Raw genomic sequence first — 19,099 nt, 5'->3', positions numbered from 1 at the left:
AAAGTCAGTCCCCACTCTCCACTTAACTGTGGAGAATGTCCTGACCATTGGCTAGATCTGGCTCAGGATACAATGTTTACTGCACATATATTCCTCTGCTGGTGTCATAGTTTGAGCAGGACCCCTGGGCCCAGATCTGCCCATCATAATGTTCTTATTGTAGGTTTCTAGGAACCTCTGGATCCTTCTATTTCCCCATTATCCCATACTTCTCTGGCCTAAAGTCCCAACAGAATGTCCTCCCCTCCATCCCACTTTCCTGATAAGTGAAGACTTTCATGGGACACACCTCTTGGGCTAGTGTCCAGATATAAGTGAGTATATACCATTTGAGTTTTTCTGCTTCTGGGTTAACTCACTCATTATGATCATTTATAGTTCAATCCATTTGTCCACAATTTTTAGAAATTCCTTGTTTTTAATAGCTGAGTAGTATTCCATACTGTAAGTGTACCACAGTTTCTTTATCCATTCCTCTATTGAGGGACACTTAGGCTGTTTCCATGTTCTGGCTATTATGAAGAAGGCCACTATTGACATAGTATAGCACATGTCCCTGTTGTGTGCTGAAGCATCTTCTGGATATATTCCAAGGAGTGGAAAGCTAGGTCTTGAGGAAGCCCTATTCCCATTTTTCTGAGATAGCACCAGATAGAATTGCAAAGTGGTTGTACTAGTTTACATTCCCATCTGCAATGAAGGAGTGTTCCTCTCTCTCCACATCCTCAGCAGCATGTGATGTCACTTGAGTTTTTGATCTTAGCCATTCTAATGGGTGTAAGATGGAATCTCAGAGTCATTTTGATTTGCATTTCTCTGATGACTGAGGAGGTTGAGCATTTCTTTAAGTGCTTCTCAGCCATTTGATATTCCTCTGTATATATTTAGTTCCAAGCCCCATTTCTCAATTGGGTTATTTGGGTTGGTGGTGTTCAATTTCTTGAGTTCTTTATATAATTTGGATATTAGACCTTTGTCAGATGAAAAGTTGGTGAAGATTTTTTCCAGTATGTAGGCTGTTGCTTTGTTCTGTTGACAGTGTCTCCAGCCTTACAGAAGCTTCTCAGCCTCATGAGGTCCCGTTTATTAATTATTGACCTTAAGGCCTGGGCTGTTGGTGTTCTGTTCAGGAAGTTGTCTACTATGCTAATGTGTTCCAGGCTCTCCTCCACTTTTTCTTCTAATTATACAAAGGAAGAAACTAGGAAATCTATACCCTTCACATTAGCCACAAGCAATATCAAATATCTAGGAGTTACTCTAACCAAGCCAATGAAGGACTTGTTTGAAAAAAAATTTAAGTCCCTGAAGAAAGAGATTGAAGATGACTTGAAAAGATGTAGGAATCTCTGTTGTCCATGGATCGAGAGAATTAATATAGTAAAAATGCCCATCTTACCAAAAGTGATTTACAGATTCAATATAATCCCTATTAAAATACCTACACAATTTTTAAAGAAATTGAAAGGTCAATTCTCAACTTTATATAGAATGACAAAAAAACCCAGAATAGCTAAAACAACCTTATACAATAAAAGATCCTGAGGAGGAATCTCCATACCTGATCTCAAGCTGTACTATAGAGCAACGGTAATTAAAACAGCATGTTACTGGCATAGCAATAGGCTGGTTGATCAATGGAATCGAATTGAAGACCCAGATATGAATCCACACACATATAGTCACCTGATTTTTGACAAAGATGCCAGATCTATTTAATGGAAAAAGGATAGCATCTTCAACAAATGATGCTGGTCTATTATAGATTTCTACATTTAGAAAAATACAATTAGACTCATATTTGTCACCATGAAAAAAATTCAAGTCCAAGTGGATTAAAAATCTCCACATAAAACTCAAAAAAAGGATCTATTCTAATCCTACTCTCCCTACCCCCCAGGCAAGAATACAAGAGCCTGAATCGCTCCCTGTAAGAACTTCCTATTTCTCTGACTATCTCCCTGTAAGACCTTTCTATTTCTCTAAGTAGCTCCCTTAATAACTTCCTTAATCCTCTGGGTGTTCCTAGTTGGAACTTCTCTACTTCTTTCAAAGGTAAATAGTCCAAGGATAGCCTAGAACAAGAGACCTCATCCTGCAAAGGTCAGCAATTCAAAGATACCAGTGTACAGCCTAAGAATGAGATTTCTAACATGGCAGAATTTGCCATGGCTCCCAACAGAATTGAAGTCCTGTTTTTGTAGTAAGAAGTTCCAGACTTGTTAATTTTCACTATTAGCTTCACATAAATGTTAAGTGATAATGATTAAATCGATTAATAAAGGATCTATACTAGGTGTCATGATTTTCTAAATATTGGATTATGGCAGTTTTCAGATACATAGATAAAATGTTATCATGTATTTCAGAGCTCTTTTACATTGTTTATTTGCAGGTATTTCCCAGGTGCTAAAATGATTTAAGTGTAAAAGAGATTTTTAGAGAAGATACATTCTTACCTTGTATTGTTATGGATAAAGAAATCTAGAAAAATGTATAAAGTAATGTAATTGATTCAGTGCAAAATTAAAATCTGAGGAAAGAAGTCCTATATCGCAGTCTATTGTCTTGGTCTATATTTAGTTGTGAATTTAGTATCTTACATATAAAATCATAACCACAGTTTATTAATTATGTTATAAGGTCCTATATTAAAATTTATAATTATAGAACATTTAATTATCCCAATAGAATCATTCTGGAATTAGAAAAAGCATGTTTAATTTTCTTTGAAAATATGACTATTGTTCAAGGAATTGATAATTTATATTTTTTTTTCTTTGTTTGTTTTCTAGAAAACATATAATGTCCACTTAAAACACCAGAAATATCCAGTTATGGTGACCCACACCTGTCATCCCAGCAGCCAGGAGGCAGAGGCAGATGAATCTCTATGTGTTTGAAGCATAGTGCATGCTGTCTCTGAGTTTATATGTGTCTCTGCCTTCAAATGTTTTGGTCTACAAAATGCTTTCTCCTTAAAATTGTTAACCTCCACTAGGTCTTGCCATCTTTCTGTACCATCTTTCACAAAAATCTACAAGCCACTGGAGGGAGAGTTGTGATAAAGACATTCCACCAAAGAGGAACATTCGAAAGTCTCTCACTCAATGGATGCTGTCCAGTTTGAGGTCTCTGTGTTAATTACCATCTACTGCAAGAAAAAGCTTTTTAAGATGAGGAACTCTGGTGCCCCATATTTGACCACATCCCTGGATGGGGAGACCTGGTGGCACTTAGAGGAAGACTAGCAGGCTACCAAGAAGAGACTTGATATCCTATGAGCATATACAGGGGGAGGAAGTCTCCATCAGTCACAGTCATAGGGAAGGGGAGTAGGGAGAAAGTAGGAACAAGGGAGAAATGGGAGGATACAAGGGATGGGATAATTGTTGAGATGTAATATGAATAAATCAGTAAAATTTAAAAAAAGATGAGGATTGAGCAATGTAAATATCTATGAGCATAACATTATCATTAGTAGTCATTGTATTGCTATCATCCGTTAGCTGAAAAATGGTTACGTATTTTCCTAGGCCTATGATTGGTCAGTCTCAAGATCTTGGCTAGTTTAATAGTCTCATGAATGGGTTCCATTCAAGGGGTGGCATCAGGTCCAGTCAGACAGTGATTGGTCACACTCTTAGTGTTCATGACAGCATTGCACCAGTGTACATATCTTGTAAGCAGGTCATTATTATAGCTTGTAGGTTTGTAATCAGATGGTAACTAATGCAAATGACAATAGTCAGTGATGTGTGAGGTTATTTATGGGATCTCTTTGGCCAAGGACTCAAAAGGATATAAGCCAGCCCCAGACCTGGGGACTTTATTTTTTAGGACATGATATGTAGTTAGGGTTTGTGTGCTCAAATAATGTTGTTGATCCATTTAAATTACCTTTATATATTTACATATTTTATGAAGGCTTTAGAAAGTAGAATATCATATGGCTTTTCAAGAAGTCTTTAGTTTTAGTTACCACACTCATATGCCATCCTCTAATTTGTTCTCCCTTCCCCACTGATCCACGATCAAGGGGAGTATATCCATCCTGTGATGTCTTCTTCAATTTCTACTTCCAATGTCTTAAAATATTTTTGTGTGTTTGTTTGTTTTGTTTTTAAGGCAAATCTTCCTATAGCTTGGAAGGAGTTATTCCAAGAGTTTTGGGCTATGGTGAAAGGTAATATTTCCCTGACTTGTTTCTAAGTATGCTTGTCTTTTATATATAGGAAGTCTAGTACCTTTTTGTAAGTTAGTTACTTTTTCTGATACTTTTCTGTAAGAGTTTTTTAGTTATAGAAGTGTCCTGGTAGAAGCTTTAGGGTTTTATGAATAAAATTACATCCTCATCAACTAAGAACAGTATAGCATCATAATTTCCGATTTGAACATAAAAACACAATATAAAGAATCATTGCTGCTCTATTCACAGTAGCTAGAAAATGGAAACAAGCTAAATGTCCCTCAACTGATGAATGGATAATGAAAATGTGCTACATATGCAAGATGGACTACTTACTATTCAGCTATAAAAATAATGAAATCATGAACACTGAAAGTAAATGGATGGAACTAGAAAAGATCATGGTGAGTGAAGTAACCCAGAGCAAGAATAAAAAATATCATGTGCTCACTTTTATCTGAGGCTTCTATCACCAAATCTTTGGATGTCAGTACCTATTCTAAAGTAACTGCGGAAGCTAGAAGAGTTAAAATGAAATATAGCCAGATTAAGGTGTGAGTAGCAATAAAGACAGTAATAACAGGGTAAAAATATCTGAGTATCTGAAAAGGGGGCTTGCAAAATAGGCAGGGCTGCAATTAGGGATGGAGAAAGATGGTAAATAAAGAAGGAAGAATGATAAAATAACAATCTGGATGTAAGAAATCGTATTTTTAATTATCTATCAAAATACTTATAATATACATGAGTTAGTTTCTAAATATACACCTATAATTGAAATTTAATTATCCAATATGAGGTGAAAGTGCTCTCTCCTAGAGCCATAGACCATAGACTAAAAATCCCATACCAGGTTTGAGAGACTTTCTTATGACTCACGTCTCAGAGTTGTACTATAGCTTCCCCCACTAAAAAATATTATAGGCTATTATTATTTCCCTTGGTGGCCTCCAGAGGTAGAAGTGGGGTCTCTACTATTGAAGAGACCATGAACTTCAGACACAGAAGCCATCAGCCCTAGAATAGGGTGGACCTGAAAATATCATCCAATGTAGGGAAGGAAACAACTATCTATCCATCTATGAATCACAACAATGATCAATATGTCTCAATAAGCCTAAAGATGCAGCACTGACAAGTTTATCTTATTGTAAACAACAGCTCTCTAATCTGGCATAAGAACATATAAGCAACTGAAAGCCATGCTTGATAGCGAATACTGGGCAATGACTTGGAGCTAGTGTAGTGGCAGATCTTGGAGAAGAACCTCCTGGAATCACTTTATTTAAGTCATCATAATACTGAACCACATTCTAAATATATCTTTTCTTATGCCCACAGAAAAGTGTATTCATCAGTTCTAATCAGGGTAACTTGTTTCTAAAACTAAGAAAACCATACCCAATCAAAATGCAGAGCTGTGGAGTGGTCAAGCAACAGGTACATCTAATACGCAATTCCTTTGCCTAAAGTTCAAGGCTCACAGTGGAAAGTGAGAGTGGAAAACTGTAGGAGCCAAAGGAACAAAATTTTTTTGTGTGAAATTGTGTCTCCTAGGAATGTTAGACCTGAGTGTCTAAAGGTGAACTGAACAAGGATGATATTAAATACATGCTACCTTGATCAAAGAAAAGCTTATGAGGTATTAACCCTACATAGGCAACCATAGATAACTATAGATTGCTAATAAAACAAGACTGAGAGTAATATTCTTCCCATAAAAAAACTACATTACCCAATACCTATTGGTCATCCATAAAAACATGTATATGAAAGTATAATTAAAAAGACTAAGAATATTGTGTTCATATATTTATGAATATACATGTATATATACAGTGTTGTATGAAAAAATATGCATTATATAATAAATATATGTATATAAATAAATGTGCACACATGTATGTAAGAACAATTAGTGAAAAACAGGCCATGAATTTGAAAGTGAGCAAAGAGATTGCAGATGAGGTTTTAGAGGGAGAAATGTGGAAACAGAAGTAAATGTAATTATATTATATGGTAAAATATAAAAAAGAATCAATTAAACAAAATATATTCCTTTAAAAAAACAGCTATAGTACAGATAATCTTTCAGTCAAAATGACCAAAATATACACAGAAAGGATCTCAGTTTGTAAAATTTGAGTTGAAACGGAAGGCTTTACAATAGACACTAAAAAAATAATCAGAAATTAATATGGACATGTTTCATATCTGCATTTGACCAAACTAGCAAAGTTAAAATAAATAAATGATTATTTATAGGTATAACCTACCAATGTTAACCAAAAATCACATAAAGAATGTAAAGGTCCTACAAAACCCTAGTGAAATAGAAATTGCAATCAAAGTCACCCAACTAGAAAATGTCCAGGATTAGAGTAATGCAGTACAGAGTTCTATCAGACCATAGAATACATGATGACTACTGCCCAGATACTAAAGCTAAAGAACAGCTCAAATATATATATATATATATGTGTGTGTGTGTGTGTGTGTGTGTGTGTGTGTGTGTCTGTCTGTGTGTCTGTGTATGTATGCATATATGTGTGTATGTATATATACATATATGTGTGTATTCATAAATACAAATACATACATATATATGTATAAACATATTTACATACACATACATATATACATGAATAATCTACTGATGATATGTATGTAGATAGATATCTTTACTAACAGGAGCATAATCATTTACAAATATTTGCAAAGATAATTTAAAATGGTTTATCCACAATGCTCAAATTGGTGGCTTCAACAATAGAATGATTCAACATATTAAAATCAATATTTGTAATCCATTATATAAACAGATCAAGTACAGAAACAACATGGCTGCCTCACTAGATGCAGTAAAACCCATTGGCGATTTCAAATGGATGAATACACGGGGTATAAACTGAAAGAGAGATTGTGTGTGGTGTGGTGGTGGTGGTGGTGGTGGTGTGTGTGTGTGTGCATGCACGCACTAGTGCACCATGAGAGCACTATATTTTAATGTCCATTCAGCTACAGAGGGTCATCTAACTGACTCAATATCCTTGCTATCACAAGAGGTAAATACAAATGTGCAAATAGATCTACAGTAAGATATGGAGTTCTCTGCACATATGTTGAATAGTTGAATAACAAAGTCTCTTGCTAATTTTACTTTTTTTTTCGTTTTAAAGAACCTCAAAATATTTTTACAATGGCTACATTAATTTTTATATTTACCAGAAGTAAATACTTGTTCATATTTTCCCTTATCCTCTGCAACACTCTGGGAAACATTCTGACTAGGGTGAAGTAGTATCTTAAAATAGTTTTATTTGCTCTTTCTGGCACTTAGGAGTTTTGAACAATTTTTGTAAGAGTTATTTGTCATTTCTGTTTCTTTGTTTTAAACCTGTCTCTTATTTCATTTATTACCAGTCTGATTTACCTCATTGGCATTTATTTTCTAGAGTTCTTTATGAAATTCTGGACATTAATCAACTGAAGGATAGCTAACAGAGATTTTCTCCCATTTAATGGGCTGTAAATTTGATCTGCTTGTAGTGTCTTTTGATGTGAAGAAGAGAAAAGTTTAAATTCACTTAGTACTACCTGTTGTTCCTGGGGCTTATCTGTTGATATCCTGTTTTATTACATTTCTACTTAAAAGATATTTCCACATTGTCAAAATTTAGATAGCCATTGTCTGCTTATTTACAGGCCCTCTATACTGTTCCTTTGTCTAACTTCCCAAACACCAGTCCTCACTCGAACTTTGAGGTATAATTTAAAGACAGGTATTGTGATACCTCGAACTTTATTCTTAGTCTCTATAATTTCTTAGAGTTTTCTCCTGGTCTTTGGTGGCTTCAGAAGAATTCATGGTATTTTAGTTTTTGATATGTGAAATATGACAACAGAACTGTGTTGTATATTGCAATAAGTGTGTGGATTAATTGGGGTAGTATAGCTTTTTTTTACATCTCTAATTCTGCCAAACCAGGAATATGGAAATATTTCCATCATATACTGTTTTCTTTTCTTTTCTTTTTTTTTTTTTTTTTTTTTTTTTTGGTGTCTTAAAGTATTTGTTCTAGAGACCTTTCATTAATCTCATTATATCTGGGATTATAATATAAAATTCGCTGGTCAAGAATAAGACCACTACCACAAATTTAAAACAAATCTGATGCAAGCTTTAGTTAAATACCAGCCAGGATGATGGACTCTGGCCAGGTGCATTTGAGAGTTTCCAGAAAATAGCAATCAGGCCCATTTTACAGAGATTTATCAAGTCAAACCTATACGTTGTACATTTTCCACCAGGTCCATTCAGGGGCAAGTATATGCCCTTACATATTTCTCGCCAATGTACCTCCTGCCTACATGTGATCAAACTCACCTGGTGCAGTTGGGTCAAACAAATTTGTTTAGGGGAGTGAAAACATGTGCTCTGTTATTTCACAAGAACCACATCCCTCAGCATTCCAAGAAATTATCTGTTCTTGGGAAAGTAGGTCTTACAGGTTAATGTCAACCCTCACCTTAGTACATACACATACACACCTCAAAGCTACTTGTTTTTACATTTATTTTATATCCTGTGTGTACTAAATGTAAGAAGGTTGAAGTAAGCTCTTTAGGGTTTTTCAAATACAGAATCATGTCATCTGCAATTAAGTCCAGTTATACTTCTTCCTTTGCTGTTTAAGTCTTCTTAGAGTTTTTCTTGTCCTTTTGGTTGAATCAAGGTTTCAAGTACTATATTGCATGAAAAATTGGAAAGTGGGCATCCTTATCTCATTCCTGTTCTTATAGGAAATGATCCCAGTTTAACTCTTCAGCATAATGTCGGCTATAAGTTTATTGTACATGCTGCTTATCATCTTGGGTATATTCCTTCTGGTTCTAATGGCTCTAGAACTTTTACAAAAAAAGTATGTTGAACTTCTCAGATGCTTATCCTGCAACAATAGTTATGATTGTTTGTTTCTGTTGCTATTAATTTATGTGGAATGTTAAATTTGTTGATTATTAGATTTTGAACCAACTTAAATTGGGGGAGATACAGTCTCAGTTAGATATCTCTCACCACCCAGTGAAACCTCCAGTGCCAGGTATGATCACATATATACAAATTATTTGGCCATGAAAATACCCAAAAAACCTAAGCTGTTGACAAGGTTATTTGTAATTCTCCATAAAATGACAGTGTGGTCCTAATGTTGAAGAAAATAAAAATGTATGTATCTCATTTAACACAGAGTGGTGTCTTACAAAAGCCTTTAACCCCCACTGACTAGTGTTCATGATACTGTAAGTTACTCTGCACATTATCAAAGGATAAAGGTGAACACTAGCAAAGCTACGAACCCTGTGGTCTACAATGGTGATTTGCCCACAAGATATGTTTGTGTAATAGTTGTGCACAAGCTATAAGAGTAACTAACCACTATCTGACTGAAAATAAAGTCCACTCCATGAGAGGAAACTGATGCCTAACATTTCTCAGCTGCCAAAACTCTTAAATTAGATAGGCCAAAGACATTAAAAAATACTATCCTGATAAAGAACATAACAATAAAATGACTCCTAACTATATTCTACTATTGTCATAGGTTGATACCTTGTCAGTGATCCTCAGAGAAGCATCCTCTTGGAGTAGGTAGGAAAAATACAAAGATCAGGAGCTATGCAATCTGCTGAAGGTGACGATGGATATTAGAATTTTTAATTTTATTTGAAATATCTATCAAATCCTTCCCCTCAAAATGCTTAGGGAATTCTGTAGTGGAGGAGATAGAAAGATTGTAATAGCCAATGGGAAAATAAGACCATCTAACACCATGGGACTGGTATGCACATGATCTGTGGAAGAATGCACAACAATAAAAAAGTAGAGTTTCACTGCATATACAAAACACACATAACAGTCAGGTCCCATGATTACCAGTATATGATTATGTATATATACCATGAATTCCTTGGTATATGAAAATAAATTTTCTCTGATAATTCTTTGAGCACTTTTTTAAACTTACAGAGCTTTTGGTCATATATTAGGTTTCCTGACTTCATTCTTAACATGTTTTCTGTGTGTCTCTCAGCATCTGTAGTTTCTTGTTCTTTTTCAGTTCAGTTTTATATTTAGGAAATTTTTGACCTCAAAATTTTGACTTACCACTTCCAGTTGATGCCTAATTCTGAGGCAATTTCTCCATGAAAAGTAGTGCAGAAGGACAAATACAGCTTTCGAGGTTAAGGAACAGGTTTGGTTAAATGTTCCTTTGGAGATGCATTAACATGTGAGAATATTGGACATAAACCTTATAAACAGCAAATAATTCTTTCTAGTAATATACCCTTGAAGTTAATTATGGTTAGTCAAGTGTTATGGCCTTCTTACACAATGAGAAGAAATACTGTTCTGAGTATCTTTACTTGTAGGAAAAGAAGTGAGCCTTAACAGGGATTTTACTGGCACTGATAGCCACCAAACAGTAGTGAAGATCTATGTATGAAATGAACCATTGATTTATACTATCTATATCCACAAACAATGTTATTTAAAAAAAAACCATAACTTTAAAACTCAGACATCTAGAAATAAAAATTAAAATACAAAGAAAATTCAAGACAAGCAGTTTAATGCTAATGTATACTAACACAATTTAAAGAATAATTTTTGGTAAAAATATTTTAAGTTAGCAACATTTAGTGCAAGGTCGGAGTTTTTAAAACTCTTGTATTTTTAGAAAACTAAACTACATCAGATACATTCATATTAACACATGAATATTCAACATCAAAATTCATAACATCTGGTATTTTATTCAGTATAATCTTATTAATTGCATAGGCAGCTAGATGACAGAATTAATCAGTAACATGGTTAGAATACTGAATAATTTGAATGGGAATTTTAGAATTAGATCATTAGCAGTCTGCTTTTGCCTAATGACAGGGTATGCACTGCAATTACCAAGGAAGAAAGGCATAATAGCATGTTCAGCCAAGGGCAGTGTTTAATTGCACACAGTATATGTAGTAGGAAATATTAAACAAAAAAGGCACATAAGCAATGTTATAAACAATAGAGAATGTTAGCACAATTTATTTAGTTGGAGTTTATTGTTCCTGTAAGACAAACTAGTCTCTCCTGCTGTAAACATTGTTGTTGACTGCTGACAATTTCAAAACACAGAGAGAATCTGGCATAGTTATGTGTTAGCATCCTGGAGCTCTGAGTTCAAGCTTAGTCCAACAAATAGGCAAACAAACGACAGCATAGTAGATCATCTGCATATTGAGAACCACTTACTGTGTCATATGAACTGTCAGCAGTTATTGTTATTATGCTTTTTCCTCCCAACTTTTTCAGGCTTTAACCTCAGCTGTTCTCTACACATGATTGGGAGACATGCTATTTAAATGGCTACATTGGGGCTCTTAGCTTTTGCCTGCTGCTAATTATTAGGGAAAAGCATGCCCTGGCAGATTCTTTTCTTCATGGGTGGACTGCAGTTTGGTATAGTTTCTTCTGGGAGAGACTTTTTCTTGTAGTATTGTTTAACTACCACAGCTTTTCATTTCACACTTAGTGGAAGTAACCATTCTCCAGAATTCCCTAGCCTTCGATGGCTCACTTTGTCTTGTTGTTGTTGTTGTTTTTCTCATCTTCCCTCACAACTATGGTAGTATAACTCCCTTGAACTCTACTCAGTTTGACACGTTTTTTTCTTGAATGCTATCTTAATATCAGCATTATGTAGACAAAGTGTTGGAGACTGAGTATGTCTATTTTACTTTTTATCATACAGTTTCTCTTTAATAAACTCTATTTACATTTTTTTCTGTATCTTGATAACCACTCTGGTTTTGACAGAGCCTTGCCACCTTGGCATGGAATGAGGAAGAGTTTCACATCCTACATCTCTCTCCACTGTAAAGCAGTGCAATGATTTATTACCACTGTAAACAATAAGAAAGTATGTAAGTGTACAGATTCTGTGGCCTCTAACTGGATTTTTCCTAAGTATTATATTTTATTCAGACTGTATTACTTTATTATATAGCTCAGAATTAAAGAAAAACATTAAATTTATGTTTATTGTATACATAAGCTTAATTTCCGTTTAACTTGCATGCTAATCGCATTATTTTAATTGTGCTATGTAAAATAAAATATGTTATAATATAATAAAATATTTATTATTTGTAATTTTCAGATTTTATTTTTACCCACATATAAAACTTCACATATATAAAGTATTTACAAAGTATCATTATAAATTACATTTCAAGTCTAATGTTTTGTTATAAACTTATTCAAGGAAATTCAAATATTATTTAATAATAAAAATTCATTCAAATGCATTAAGGAAGATTGCATTGATGTCTCTTTTTGTCAATTTTATTTATTATTTTACTACGTATATGTACATGTACACGCATGAGTTTGTGTCCACCATGTATGTCAAGATGTCTATTGAGGACAAGAGGTATCAGATCCCCAGGAACTCAAGTTAAAGGCATTTGTGAGGCACCTGATATAAATGCCAGAACCCAAGCTTAGTTCCTCTGTAAGAGCTGTGAGCTTTCTTATCCAGTTAGTCTTTTTCCCAAAGCATTATTAACATCCTTTAATTGGCACATTAAAAAAAAAAGAACTATGTTACCTAATCAAAATACAGTAGTAATCACCTGCTTTGCATTCAGAGCTACTTGGAAGGCTGAGGCAGGAAGTTTTGTTGAGCCCAGAGGTTTTGGACCAGTAATAGGCGACATCATAGTAAGACTCCATTTCAAAAGAGCAAAAACCAAAAATAAACCCACACTGGTTATAAATCAGAATATTGTAAATTTTCATGGGAATTCAATTTATAACTCTTATACATGTAAGTATATTTAACAATTTATTTATTCATGGCTGGGTTTAAAGGTATTTTACATGCGCAGGGAAACCTATAGATTTCTGAGATCTCTTTCTTGATAGGTAGTATTTGCTTATTTGTATAAGTAGGTGTTTTCCCTACATTTTGGTCTGTGATCCCCACAAAGTGATGTTGCAGATTTGAGTTTCCATGTGGGCAGTGAAAATTCAAATCTGGACATTCTGGAAGATCAGCCAGGACTATAAAACGCTTCTTTCCAACATTATTCATAATTCATGACTACTTTTAGAATATAATTATTAAATTATATATTCTCTCAGCAAATGGCTCAAGAGGTCAAAAAAAATATTTGCTTAGATTATGAAAAGCAACTCTTCAAAGTGTATACAAAATTGATTTACATAGTTGAGTATGATCCTCCATTTGTATCACTGATTTTAAGTTTCAGTGGAGAGATTAAAATCTTTAGTGATGATATTAATTTCAGTTTTTAAAATCATTCGTAAAACAATTTTTGTCCCATACTCCATATTCTGAGTGTGATTTCTCCTCTCCCAATTCCTCTCTAGTCATCCATACCTTCCCACTCACCCAAATCCATACACTGTTTTCTCACTTCTGATTCTTACAATTTCTCTGCTGCCACATTTGCATGGGTCCCTGAGGCCTGAAGGGAGCGAGTGGTTTGATGAAAACATTCCACTTAGGACTGATTGTTCCAAAGTCATTCTCTGTACATTGTCCAGTTGTATGTATTAGTTCTCATCTACCGAAAGTGTGAGCTCTGATAATGGCTAAGTAAGTTACTAACGTGTGGATATAACAAAATGTCCTTATAAGCCATTTTATTAATATGTTCCTTTAAACAAACCGTAAGTAGTTGTTTTGCCCTTAGGTCATTTTCTATCTAGTCTCAGGTTCATCAATACCCCAGCAGTGCCAGGTATTGGTTCCATCTCATGGGGTGTGCCTTAAATCCAATCAAATCCTGGTTGGTTACTTGTACGAGGGTTGGGCCACCATTGCACCATTATATCATAGTGGTATGCCATCATTGTAGATATTAGGCTTTGTAACTGAGTTAAACATTTCCTGTCTTTAATATTTTAAATGTCACCATTCTTGATGGTGAGCTATTTCTCTTATAATTTTGACTTGTATATCCCTAGTGACTGGTGATATGAACATCATTATGTCTTTGGGCTGTGTGTGTGTGTGTGTGTGTGTGTGTTCTTTTCAAAGTAACTTTACATATTTATTTTTATTGATCATTGCAGTTCCTTATCGTAGTTTGAAGATCAACTACTTAATCTGATGAGTACAAGTATAGTTTGCAAACATTTGACTGTTTGTCATATCAGGTTCTTACTGGATGTATTTAAAAGTACCACAACAATTATCTAGATACATATATGGATTTGAATATAAATATAATAGTCAGAATTCAGAATCAATATTCTGGAATCAAGATGATTAATTCTTGACAATGAATCCCATGTTTAATATAACAAGTCAGTATGAGGAATAAGATGCGATGCTCATATGTTCAATTTGAACATCTCAATAAGTGTCCCTAATTGATAGAGAGAGAGAGAGAGAGAGAGAGAGAGAGAGAGAGAGAGAGACAGACAGACAGACAGACAGACAGACAGACAGACAGAGACCATGTTCACTTCATTGAAGACTATATGTGCTTCACAAATTTGTATTGATGGATTTAAAAGAAAAAGTTTACACAAAGTTGAATGAATAGAGAAATGGAGGGTGGCTCTATGATAAATTGTGTAAATATGATCAAAACATATTGTCTAAATAATGGGTTTCAAGATATCTTATAGAGTTAATACTGACATGTAAAACTAATATAATGCATTTGCTTGAATAGGTTAATATTATCCCAAATGCTTCCTAAATGTAGGGAAATGGGATATGTTGATTTTAAAGCATATTGCTCAAATCAGTATGTACAAAGAACAGAAAATACCTAATCAAAGTACTGTGGCAGCATGAATAGAAAATAAACAATAATTTACTTGTGTAGATGCTTCATTCATAATAAAATACATTATCCTTTTTATCCTTCTTAGTTGGTGTGCTATTTCTAGGAAAAGATATCATATCCACAACAGCTCTAGTAATGGAAAATATTTAATTGAGGACTGGCTTACAGTCTCAGAGGATTAGTCCATTGTCCTTGTGGTGGGGAACACGGTCACATGCAGGCTGACATAGCACTGGAGAAGTAGCTGACATTCGATTCTGCAGATAGCAGACAAGAAAGAGATACTGGGACTGGCTTGGGCTTTTGAAGTCCCAAAGCTCACCTCCAGCTACACGTTTCCCCCAACAAGGCCACATCTACTCTAACTAAGGCATATCTCCTCTCCTTCTCAAATAGTGCCACACCCTGATTATGAAATATGCAAATATAAAAAGCTATTCTTATGTCAACAATCACAAAAGAGATGAGAATAATACCAATTTGACTATGTAGATACTTCATTTATAAGTCAAAATTCTTTCTTTCTTTTGTTGTTGCTGTTTTGTTTAAGTGCTTGGTTTTTTGAGACGGGGTCTCTCCATGTACCCTTGGCTGCCCTGGACTTGTTTTGTAGACTCCATTGGCCTCAAACTCATAAAGATCCACCTGCCTCTGCCTCCCTAAGTGCTGGGATTAAAAGCATGCACTACCATGCCCAGGCCCAAAATCCCTTTTTTCCTTTTAGATCAAATCTTATTAATATAATCCTATTAATATTTAAAACTTTGAAGAATCTGACATCTTGTTCTGCAGGCAGAATTCTTGGTAAGAGGTAATGACAGTGAGTATTTCTAAATTTTTTATTTAGATAATAAGTACAAATTCATATGCAGGCTTATAAAAATGTGCTTTTCATCTCTTATAGCCCTGAATAAGAAAGTGTATTTTCAGGGCTTTTACACATTTCATAGCAATATTCATTCACAAATTACTGTGTTTCTAAATGTGAAGGAGTATCTTCAAGTAAAATATCAAACTACAGTAATGAAAAATTTTCAAATATACTTCCTATGTATGGATTCTTTTAAAATTCTTCCAATTTAAATTAGGATAAAATGTTCAAAATAGTATAATGAGCTTTATCTGCTCTATCTTTAAGGATGAACTAGATCATTGAGTCATCTCTTCTATGTTGATTTCACAATGGAAAGTACATTAGATACAAAAATCAATCATTTCATTGTAATGTGGTTTCCTTCTGGATGATATATATTAGAGATTCATGGAAGAATAATTCACTTAATTCCATATAAATATTTGTACTTGCAACAATAACATTTCTAATTATCTTCAGTAAAAAAAAAAAAAAACAAATCAGTGTGTTTGAGGGATCCCAGAGCATAGGCTGTATCTTTGCTTTATCAAAAGTATATGTTTTATAAAACCATGTTCTAGCCTGTGGTAGGCTCAGAGACCAGCAGACCGTGATCCGGTACTGCGAACAGAATTCAGTCAAATAAGTTCATACTACTTCTATCTTTTACAGTTATAAAATTAAGACCTTCTTGAAGTCTATCTTAAGTCATCGTAGTGAGAAGCAGAGGCAGGGACACGATTTTCAATGAGAATATTTTACTGGGGAAATATAAGACAGGAAATAGAGCAGAGTAGTGAACTGGAAACACCAGAATGTGGTTTCATTGAAAGGTTGACCTTGGACTGATACATGAGAAAAAAATTGAATCTGTTTTATTTCTTTTTTTTTTTTCTTAGAAAAGAAAGTCAGGCCATTTACCATTACATCATCTTCTGCTGCTGAAGCTGCTCATCTGATAAGAGCTCCCTGGAGAAGGCATCTTTCAGAAAGTAGGACTCAAAGTCAAATCAGTGAAATATATTGCACGTGTAAAAAGGGTAATAATAGCATCAACAATTATTCTTTATACTTTGTAATTTTTATCTAATATCAGATTTTTATATTCATGGATCTTTCTGGTAGTAGATTTAATCTTAGTCCAATCATGTTGCAACTTCTTTACCTGTTCCATTGGAATGCTACAGTGTGTTTACTAATTTTAATAGAACACGTTTTTAAAGTCATGCTACCTGAGCATAAGGCTGCCTCAAATTTAATTGATCAAATACCTTTATTACAAATATATTAGCCTTAGAAACACATGAATTCATGATGAAGTCATGTTGTTTTCAATGCTCATTCCTTTATCTTGTTTATTTTATAGAGAAACTAGTGCAAATCCAGCTTACTTCTCTATGTATGTGGAAATTTGCATTTCTCTCAGAAAAAAAAATGAAGATAACTAATTATAAAAGTATAAGCAGAAAAAGAAAATGTTAATGTCATTGACATTTGAATTGAGAAATTTTTACAATTAAGAAATTCTGTTTGTAATCAGTTTTCTCTCTTACATGATTATAACATTTTTATGGATAAATGTCATGACACTCACATAGCATAAATTGTGAGAAATTACCTATGTAAATAATAGATAAAATGTATTTTTCATTTAGAGTTCCCTATTACACAGAAGTGGCTGTGTAATATATATTATATCATCTGCAAATAGGTATACTTTGACTTCTTCTTTATGATTTGTATCCTCTTGATCTCCTTTAGTTGTCTTATATGGAGAGAGTAAACAGCTTTGTCTAGTCTCTGATATTAGTGGTATTGCTTTGAGTTTCTCACCATTTAAATTGATTGTTGGCTATTAGCTTGCTCTGTATAGCCTACAATATTTTTAGATATAGGCCTTGTATCTCTGATCTCTCCAAGACTCTTATCATGAAGAGGTGTTGGATTTTGTCAAAGGCTTTTTCTGCATGTAATGAGATGATCATGTGACCTTCCCATGAGAGAGAGCCAACCCCTGACACCATTAAGGACACTGCAGTTGACAGGAGCCAAATTTAACTATTTTCTGAGAGGCCTCATCCAGCAATTTATCTAGTCAGATTCTGAGACTCATTAGTGAAACAGTAGGCAGAGCTATGGGAGTCTGTGAAAGACTGTGAAAGAGTGGAAGGAAATGATAGAAGAATCTGGAGGGTGCTGGGGGCCATGGTCTATATGGCCAGGGTCTCAACATCTTGTCCAAACCTGCACCTTTATGTTTCTGTTTCTCCCAGAGCTTGCTTTTTACCAGAAATCAGCTGACCCTGTTGTGGCTCGACAGTGAAACTAAAGATAAAGATGGAACAACCCTGTTGTGGTTTAGCAGTTAGACTAAAGATAGTTAAAGACAGAACAAGCTATCTTGTGTGGCAGAGCATTATGACCCTGTTTGGAATTCTCCGTATCTTGAGATACACTGCGGCTGGGTTGCCATAGTAATATGCTTCCCTGTCTCCTGCCTTATATAAACTGCTGCCTGAAAAATAAAAGTTAGAGAGCTTGATCAACATTCAGACTTGCTCTCCTTCTTTGTGCCTTGTGTTCTTTCCCTTATTCAGGGAATAAGCTTTAGTCGAACGCCTGCTGGTCAGGGCAAGTGATGCCCAACGTTTGAGGCTCCAGGAAGCAGAGCATTCACTTGTCCGTCGCCCTTCTGGACCAGCTGATGACACTCCCTGAATCGCCATTGACTCCATGCCCATGAGACAGATCAACACACATCACCACGGACTCCGTGCCCATGAGACAGATTGATACGCATCGCTATGGAATACCCACCTGTGAGACAGATCGATTTGCATCGCCACGACTCCCTCGCTTATGAGACAGATTGACTAAGGTAAGCAACAGTGACACATATATGGGACAGTCACTCAGCAAACATTAATTATTTATTAAGGGACTCAAAACCTCCCACAAGGCATGAGGAACGTGGGTAAAGAAAAAGGACATAGTGAAAATCTTTCTGTTTATTGCTGATATTTACCCTTGGTTTCCCCAAGAAGACACTGGACAAAAAAAAACTCTGGCAATGAGTAGAGGATTGCCTTCATGATTATTATAGGTCCTTGGGCTCTAAAAAGGTCCCAGTGTCTGCCATACCTTACTGAAATCTCATTAATGATATTATTCAGGCC

The 19,099-nt window shown here is 34.8% G+C and overlaps 1 long non-coding RNA gene across 1 annotated transcript; it reads left to right on the top strand.

The window, feature by feature from the left end:
• The first annotated feature begins 4,517 nt into the window (after positions 1–4,517).
• LOC311608764 lies at positions 4,518–12,127 on the top strand. The gene is made up of 3 exons (XR_014783148.1): positions 4,518–4,593; positions 5,531–5,629; positions 12,060–12,127. It is a non-coding gene; the product is annotated as an uncharacterized lncRNA (long non-coding RNA).
• Positions 12,128–19,099: the final 6,972 nt, after the last annotated feature.

This window comes from Acomys minous (genome assembly GCF_964271855.1).
Source record: "Acomys minous genome assembly, chromosome: 11".
In the NCBI taxonomy this organism is placed as follows: Eukaryota; Metazoa; Chordata; class Mammalia; order Rodentia; family Muridae; genus Acomys; species Acomys minous.
This window is presented reverse-complemented; position numbering and strand designations above follow the sequence as displayed.